Here is an 8,132-nt window from a genome sequence, read left to right as displayed (position 1 = left end):
CTGGGAGTGGAGCCCTTAAATTTAGTGAGCTTAATCATATTAAAAAACGTATGATAGCACTGATAGGGAAGAATGCGACACACGGGCATGAAGACTTGCAGGATATACTAATCATTTTCGATATTGAGGTGATACTAACATTAGCGTAGCAGACCCCAAGTGTAGCTGAGTTGAGTATGTCATAAAATAGAATCATTGGTTATTTCAGCAACAGAATTAATCAGAAAGCCAGGTTGATAAAGAAAAAATAGTGAATCTGTGAAATCAAGTGATCTTTCTTCCTTTGACCCGACCCCATCAACCTCAAAATCTCCTTCCACATCTACTAAGAGTGTTTCAACACATATTTCCACTTCTAATCCACTTTCCATAATTATTCAGACCCTCTCAATTTCTAATCCCCACTCAAGCTCACTCACTTCCTCCTCAAATCAAACTACCACACCAAGCACCATTGTTTCAATTCTCAAGACGAGGCAGACGACTCTAAAGCGAGTCTGGCATAATATCCCGAGAGGAAAAGCTTATACAGCCTGTATTTTCAACTACATAGTATGTGCAGCAAAATTGCCCAACTTATGTAGCCATTTCCTCTTGGGATTTTAGCCTGAAATTAGCTCTGAGCTCTAGTTTAGTATTTGTGTGAACTTTCCAGCCTATTGTTTTTCATTGAGAGTTATTCTGTACCATAAGTATTACTACTTATGTGCTGAATCCACTTTCAAAAACCTAACACTCATACATGTTTCTATCCCCCTGCGCATTTTAATCAACTTTAATTATGCCTAGCACAAAAATTAATGCTGGAAGATAGGAGCAATGAGAGAAATGCTAACTTTTTCAAAGTTCAAGATGAAAAAAATTCCAGTAATGAAAAAAAAATGGAAGATGAATAGGAATGGAGGGAGGTTTAAGATGTGAAAAAGATAAAATAGAATTTGATCTACATAGGGGATTCAGTATCCAATAAGACCTGCAAGAATATCCTCAAAGCAATGCATTTATACTTCATGCCCAATTCTAATTTCTTGTAATTAAATAGGGGAAGAAACACAATATAATTGTTACAAAAAATGTACTCTCCTATTAAAAAAAATTCTATAGCCTCTTGCTTAATCCTATTGGTTCAATCTACGACTCACCTTGGTTTCTAAAGGATGCTGTTATAAAATTAATGCTATTCTAATCCATTAGCTTTGTCACTATTATAGGTGAACATTTAAATTTATCTTATACAAGGTCAAGGTTATATAAAAAATAGTATCAGTAACATGCATATTGGCATTGAATTGTCTTTATTTTCAAAGAAAAGTACAACACACAGTATCGTTGATGCACTGCAATAGAAATAACGTTTCGTAAGGAGTTGGTATACATCACATTCATGGATCACATTAATGTAAAGTTGAGAAAGTACAGCATATCATAGAAACATAAAATGTTGTATGCCATAATGGATTTATTATTGAATATTGAATAATTAACAACCATTATGGATGGATAACCTATGATCCTCATTAATCACTTTCATAAAAGACAAATAATGCAAGCAATCATCAAATTTATGAGTAATTCCATTCCCATTGGCAGAAAGTAATCTCCGCTGCATACCATTGTGGACATACCTACACCTAAGTAGGGAAACCAAATAGAAAATGAAGCAGAAATGCTATAAGCTAAGGAAAAGTAAGAAAAAGTAGCAGTTGAAGGAGTATAAACATTGCTTTTACCACATGGTGATTAATTTTGTCTACCATGGTCTCATTACAGCTAACCATTTTAAAGGTCTCACCTTGAGCATGTTACACTGTAACGAAACCATGGTCAGACACTATAAATCACCATATGGAATTAATAAAGTTTTTATTCATTCATCTCCTATGATTAAGCATTTCCACCGAGTTACACCCACTACTATTAACTATAGTAAATAAACCTAGACCACACATGAAAGACTGTCATTCAGACTCCTGCTTATTGTACAGTGGGTGTTCCTTGGGAGGCTCAGTATGAAGAGGGCCAAAAAAAATGTTTCAGCACATTTGAAGAGAAAAATTGGCTTGGACATCAAAACTGTTGGTATTAAAAACCAATGTTTGTTGGAGAACCCTAAAAATTGATTTAACTGTTTGGATTAGTTTTAGATTTTGAAAGATTGGAAGATGGGTTAAGTGAAACAAGGTACATACCAAGCTTGTTGTGATAAAAAGTCACCATGGAGTCAAGCAGTTTATCCTGCAATCTGAAGGCCTGGTTACACGGTACATAAACACATAGTTAATGAGTGAAATCATGAACGATTTTGGTGGAACAGAACATATACAAATGCATGAACCACATTAGAACAGGTTCTATTTTCTGTTCCTGCGTTCACACAAGTCTGGTGGTTATACCGTGCATTTTCATGTTCATTCACGCATTCAATCATTTAAGCATTAACTAGTGCATGTTAATGTATCATGTAACCAGGCCTTTACAGATGGTAGACTTCCTAGTAAATCTAAGAATTATTATTTATACAAAGATTGGTATTCTGAGAAAAATGCACACCAGAGTATTTCCATTGAAATAATTCGTCAACCAAACAACCACTGAACAGCATCCTTTGGATTAGTATTTTAAATGTTATGATTTAGTAGGGGTTGTCCAGAAGCCTCACCCAAATTTGAACCTGGGAGAATCTGGTTGAGTCAATCTGAAAAATTAAAAATACAACAGTAACAGAAAAGCAAAATATCAAAACCTTCAGATTAAAAATTGAACAGAAACCATTAAAATCAAAGCAAGGTAAGATGAGTCAAAATAATCTTATTCTAACATGCCTCCTAAGGCTATTCATAGCTATTAGAGGATCTATTGCTTTGGAGATATATTGCTATAGAACATAGTAGATATGCATGGTTTCAATTTGTATAATCATGGATATATAATAATTATATTCTATTTCGGAAAACCAGCTAGGTAAGTCAATGTAAGAAGCTCATTAGGCTACTCATTGACACTTAAAATATCATTCAGCAGGTAATGGGTTACAATATAAATTTCTAAAAAGTAATTGACCCTAGTTGCTTCAAAATAAAATATAATTAAATCACATGAACTCACCACTTGCATATTAATCAAATGATATATGTTATAATTTAAATAATCCCTTTCCTTTAACACTACATGATTTTTTTGGAGATGCCACCATGGAAATGTGAGTTCCATCTATTACTTTGATTTTCATAGGGAATACATACATCACATATAACCAGTAAAAACCAACCACTTAATGCATGACGCATACATACTTGCCTAAGAAATATAGCATTCAGTCTACTGCGTTCACTATTCACGGATGTTCATAAATTTTTAAACCAAGTTAGTATATACCTACGCCAGCGCTATGATATTGAATTTGGGCTATGGTCCACGGTCACCCATCGTTAAATAGATAGTCATTTATAGTTTTTGTCACCTCTTCCACACTCCGGCACAAAAAGCTTCTCTCCATGTTCATAAATGCATCATAAGCTATTTATGACACTTATTGTCCAACAGCATTGACGGTAAGAGTAGCCAATACCTGTAATGAAATGAGTGTTTATCTTGAGGCAAAGTTGAACATTTGTCGACACACACGGTTACATGCGCGAGTGAGAAACAACCTTAATGTATTTTCATGGTTATCTATTCGGCTATTTTAAGTTAGAGATAAGCTAATATGTAATGAGGCCCAAGTTACACAATTAAATACAAGATACCAATACTCGGAATTAGTAACATGTGTTTGTGCACTAAAACTATAGTAATGAACGTCCCGTCTACATAAACTAATGACCGAGGATATTTTTCGCAAAACTACCGTTCTAATACGAAAGATCAAAGCCAAACTTGAAGAACAATAAATAAACTTATCCTAAAATAGCGAAATACGGTAACGGAAGGACATTAGCACTATTAAAACACTTTTGAACGAATTATTTAGGATGAACGGTAAAACAATTCAATTGCACTTATCCAGTCTGAGTAAATAATCATTCCAGCAAGGCACAATTTGCTTATCAACAACCAGAAGTCGGCTCCCCACCACATATCACTCCCAGCAGAAATGTTGAGAAAACAACAAGTGAACGTATTTATATTGTACGCGCTTTGCGTACGGCAGTATTTGTTTTGGGGGGAAATTCAAATACACCAATTTAGAATTAATGTTTATATGTCAGCACATCGCTTTTCGGAGTTCCTCATTACCTTTCTTTACATGAAACATGATCTTTTTTAACGATTTCTTAACACTACAAGGACGGCAGGGGTCATTTGACCCATTTTCAGAATTCAAATTAATTTTTCTCTTATTAAAATATTTTTTTATATTTTGAAACTTTTTGACTTTGTTCATTTTGGTCTATACTTTGATAAATTAGTGAAAATTCAACAATAATGTTTTGTTTAAAATTTTTATGACGTGTTATACCTAGAAGGACGGCTAGGGGTCATTTGACCCACAACTGGCTTTCGCGCTATTTTCTTGCCCGTGGGCACTTCAGTGCCATGTATATCATATAATCAGCACGAGGCAAGTGTGGTAGATGATTTGCTTCATTTTGAATCTGGAAGTACCCGGTTCAATGCCAGTTTCGTCCCAAGGGCTCCTATCTGTATTCGAAAACCTAGGCATAGCGACTTATTGTGCACAATCATTCGATATGTTTTGGGCAGCAAAGGGAAATAAAACCTTTTCAATCCTTGATTTGCGTAAATTCATTTAATTATGATATTTTAATTTTGTTTTATTTATTGTTCAATGATTATTGTATTACCCACACCGGAAAATCGTCACGTATCCCAAGAATTGTTTTCCGTCGTCCAAGATTCAGAGCTCTTAGAGACATTATTTTCAATATCACCTCATCAGGTTTACGAATAACTTTCATTTTTCTGGCCTGACGGCACTGTCATTTGTCCTAGCCCCTTTGCCGTGTGTCCAGCATTAGTGCCGCCTGACCCCGTCGGTGTTTGGGGCGGGTGACTGCACGCTGCGTCCTGGGGAAAAATCCTGTCTTTTTTTGAGAGGGCGGAGGAATTGGGTGGACTGTAATAATCTACTGTAAATCCTACCCATGGAATCCGTACTTAGGTCGGAGAAGAAGCATTACTGCAAGTTCCTGGAAGATACGAATCAGGATACGGTTGGCGGTTGAGTCCCTGCCTTTCGAACGGCAATTAGCGTTACTTCTGAAAATTTTGTCCTTTTGCAAGAATTTCTAATTCTCTCCAGCTCTCTATACCTCCAATGCAACTAGAGAAGATTCTACCATAATGCGATTTCGTTTGTAGATTTTTTGCATGCATATCAGTAGCGAGTTGAGGAAGAAAGTAAGAAGTTGAGAAATATATGAAGAGAAGAGAATCGTTGCGATTCAAATATCTGTAGGGAATATTGAAGATCAGTCTGGAAGTGAATCGTACACATGAGTTCAAGGACATTCTGACCAATCCATCAACATCTGCGTGTGATGGAAGCGACGACGTCCAAGGTAGTGAATCCGATGGTGACTTTGGCGTGATAGCAAATGCACAGCTCTATCCAACAAAATGCAGCTGTCCTTTTATGAGGTAAATTCCAAATAAACCAGACAAATTTGGAATCGAGTACTGGGTTTTGAGAGATGTGAAATGAAAATACAGCCTAAATAAATGTCCATATTGTGGCAAAGATGATGATTGGCCATCAAATCAAGGGTTGGGGAAATAAATAGTTACTAAAGTGACCGTAACATAAGACTTCAGGAATAAATGTAACAATTATTTTCCATCCATCCAGCTGGCAGGAAGTCATAAAATAATGGAAAACTTCTCTTGCATGGACGATCTGAAAAAAACAGGCATGACGCACAAATATCCATGGCCCCTAAAATAGCCATGCAATATCCATTCAACGCTAGTGTTCAAAAATACCTTAGGCCATACTCTTACGTAGAATCATTCAAACTAGAATAACAATGTACTTTCACTCAGCAGCATGATCCCAGACGACATTATTTCCGAAACGAATAAAAGAAACCAGAGACCACCCTATTTCATAATAAAAACAAAGCGGGATATAATATATAGTAGATATAATGGATAGCATGTATCAATTTATTTACACGTCTCCAAATCCAACTGCCATATCTCCACGGGCACAAAAAAAGAAAAAGGTGCCAAATACCATCAAATTGAATCATTGCACCAATTTCCTTTCCATTTTCCAAATTCCTTTTCATGTGCAAATGGCTGGTGTCCTAACACCCACTGCCACACGCTTTTAAGCGGCTTGCGGGTTAGTGTGTAGAATTAGATGTAGATGAATAAATCGTCCAATGAACGCATTCTGGGCAAAAAATATTTTGTGGAAACAGCGCTGCAAAAATACTGTCTGTCTGAGATTTACAACAAAGTAATAAGTTTTAAATTTTTAATGCAAATTTTGTAAACCCAGTACCCCTATTGTTTAAAAATGTAACACAACTTTTGTATTGAGTGTATGTATTTTCATTATTTGATTTGCAATCGACTACTACATACGGTTTAATTCATGATTCTTTAAAATAATTGTTATTAACTTTTGACGATGGAAATAATATTTAATAATGTTAAATAGTGTTTTTAATGAACTGATTCAACAATTAATACGATTAAACTGAATATTGGTTGAAAATTAGGCGTTTTATTCCATAATACATTTTAGGGGTCAAATGACCCCTAGCCGTCCTTCTAGGTAGCGCGAAACTCCCGTCCTCCTAGTGTTAAACTTTCGCACTCCAACTTAGCAGAATAATGTTCTGAAAGAATGTTCTGAAAACAGCGGTAATAAAGTTAGGCTTATTCGCGTTTCACATCTTATTTAACGTTGGATCACCACCATAAATCGCTGTAAAATTTCTATGAATAAAAAAATATATATTCATGCATGAAACTTGTGTACTTACTTTGTTTACATTACTTACAGCTGATGTCCGTGAAGCTTCGGAGATGTATGGCGTCAATCAGGTTTTGGGTTCAGCGTTCATTGAGGCGAAAATGGTTTCTGAATTCCTTCTCACTCAGTTCAAAGGCGTCTCCTCTTCTCCTGAAATTACGCTGTGTTCTCTCCGCAGTTAAATCCTCGTCGCCAAAATTCTCATGCGCGTACATTAACACCCTGAAATCCGCCATGTTGTTTACTTGGTATCCATCGTAGTCAATCCTTCGTAATCATCCCGACCGATAGCTACCGAGTCAGATAATTACGAAGGGTTTTTACGAGTGAAATTTTTACGAGTGATTGAAACACACCAAAATTCCGAATCGCTCGTAATTTTACCACGTGACTCCTTGGTTACGTGCTCGGAATAATTACGAGCGATTCAAACACAACCCCCCAGGGCGGGCTCGCAGGGTTACACTCCAGGGGCAGGGCCGGTAAGCGCGAGCTTTTCGCCTCTGCACCCAGAAGGGGGAGGACGGGAAGGAGAAAGGAAGGAGGCGCCGCCGCGATTGGAGCCCGACGACGCCTCCTGGGAGTGGATACGGAAGGAAGGGAAGGGACGAAGAATACCGCACCGTCACAAAGGCGGGCGGGTCCTACTATTAGCGAAATCAGGCAAAGCCATTAATGTTCTAACGATCTTGAAGGATTATTCTATAAGGAGGAATAATCCAACGATCAGATCGTTAGATAGGGCGGAAATACAGTCACTTAAATGACTGGGCTGCTGAATTTGTCCCAGAATATTGTTTGTTACTGGGCAGGGCGTTTCAAGGAAGGCGACGAGTCACTGATAGACAGGCGAAGGAGTGGCTGATCTCTTGCCATCCATAATTTTGAGGACAACAGGATTCCCCATTTGAGCGAGGATATTCATTTGTGTCCATAGAGTTGTTGCCTTATCCTGAAAGGGGCAATTTCGATGCAGCTACGCAAGAGTTATAAGGCGTGTGATGGAGCTTAGTGTTCAAATCCACAAACCTGCCCTCAAGCCATTCCTAACAGACCGGCAAAAGTATTCAATACTGTTTTTAAACGGGTACATTATACTAATAGAATAGTCTTTTTGGAATTTCACCGTTTTCGTTGACGTGAAAAAGTTTTGTAACATAAAAAAATGAAGAATAAAACTGTCAAA

At 37.0% G+C, this 8,132-nt stretch overlaps 1 long non-coding RNA gene across 3 annotated transcripts; it reads right to left on the bottom strand.

The window, feature by feature from the left end:
• Positions 1-1,278: 1,278 nt before the first annotated feature.
• Positions 1,279-3,959, bottom strand: LOC124170308. 3 transcript variants are annotated; one of them, XR_006867427.1, is made up of 3 exons: positions 3,376-3,959; positions 2,551-2,695; positions 1,279-1,337 (listed from the first exon to the last, which is right to left on the bottom strand). It is a non-coding gene; the product is annotated as an uncharacterized LOC124170308 (long non-coding RNA). The 3 variants fall into 3 exon arrangements; XR_006867425.1 differs by lacking the exon at positions 1,279-1,337 and adding an exon at positions 1,491-1,631 and having other exon boundaries at positions 3,376-3,740; XR_006867426.1 differs by lacking the exon at positions 1,279-1,337 and adding an exon at positions 1,491-1,631 and having other exon boundaries at positions 3,380-3,740.
• Between the last annotated feature and the right edge of the window lie 4,173 nt (positions 3,960-8,132).

The sequence above is a fragment of the Ischnura elegans genome, chromosome 13 (assembly GCF_921293095.1).
Source record: "Ischnura elegans chromosome 13, ioIscEleg1.1, whole genome shotgun sequence".
NCBI lineage: Eukaryota > Metazoa > Arthropoda > Insecta > Odonata > Coenagrionidae > Ischnura > Ischnura elegans.
This window is presented reverse-complemented; position numbering and strand designations above follow the sequence as displayed.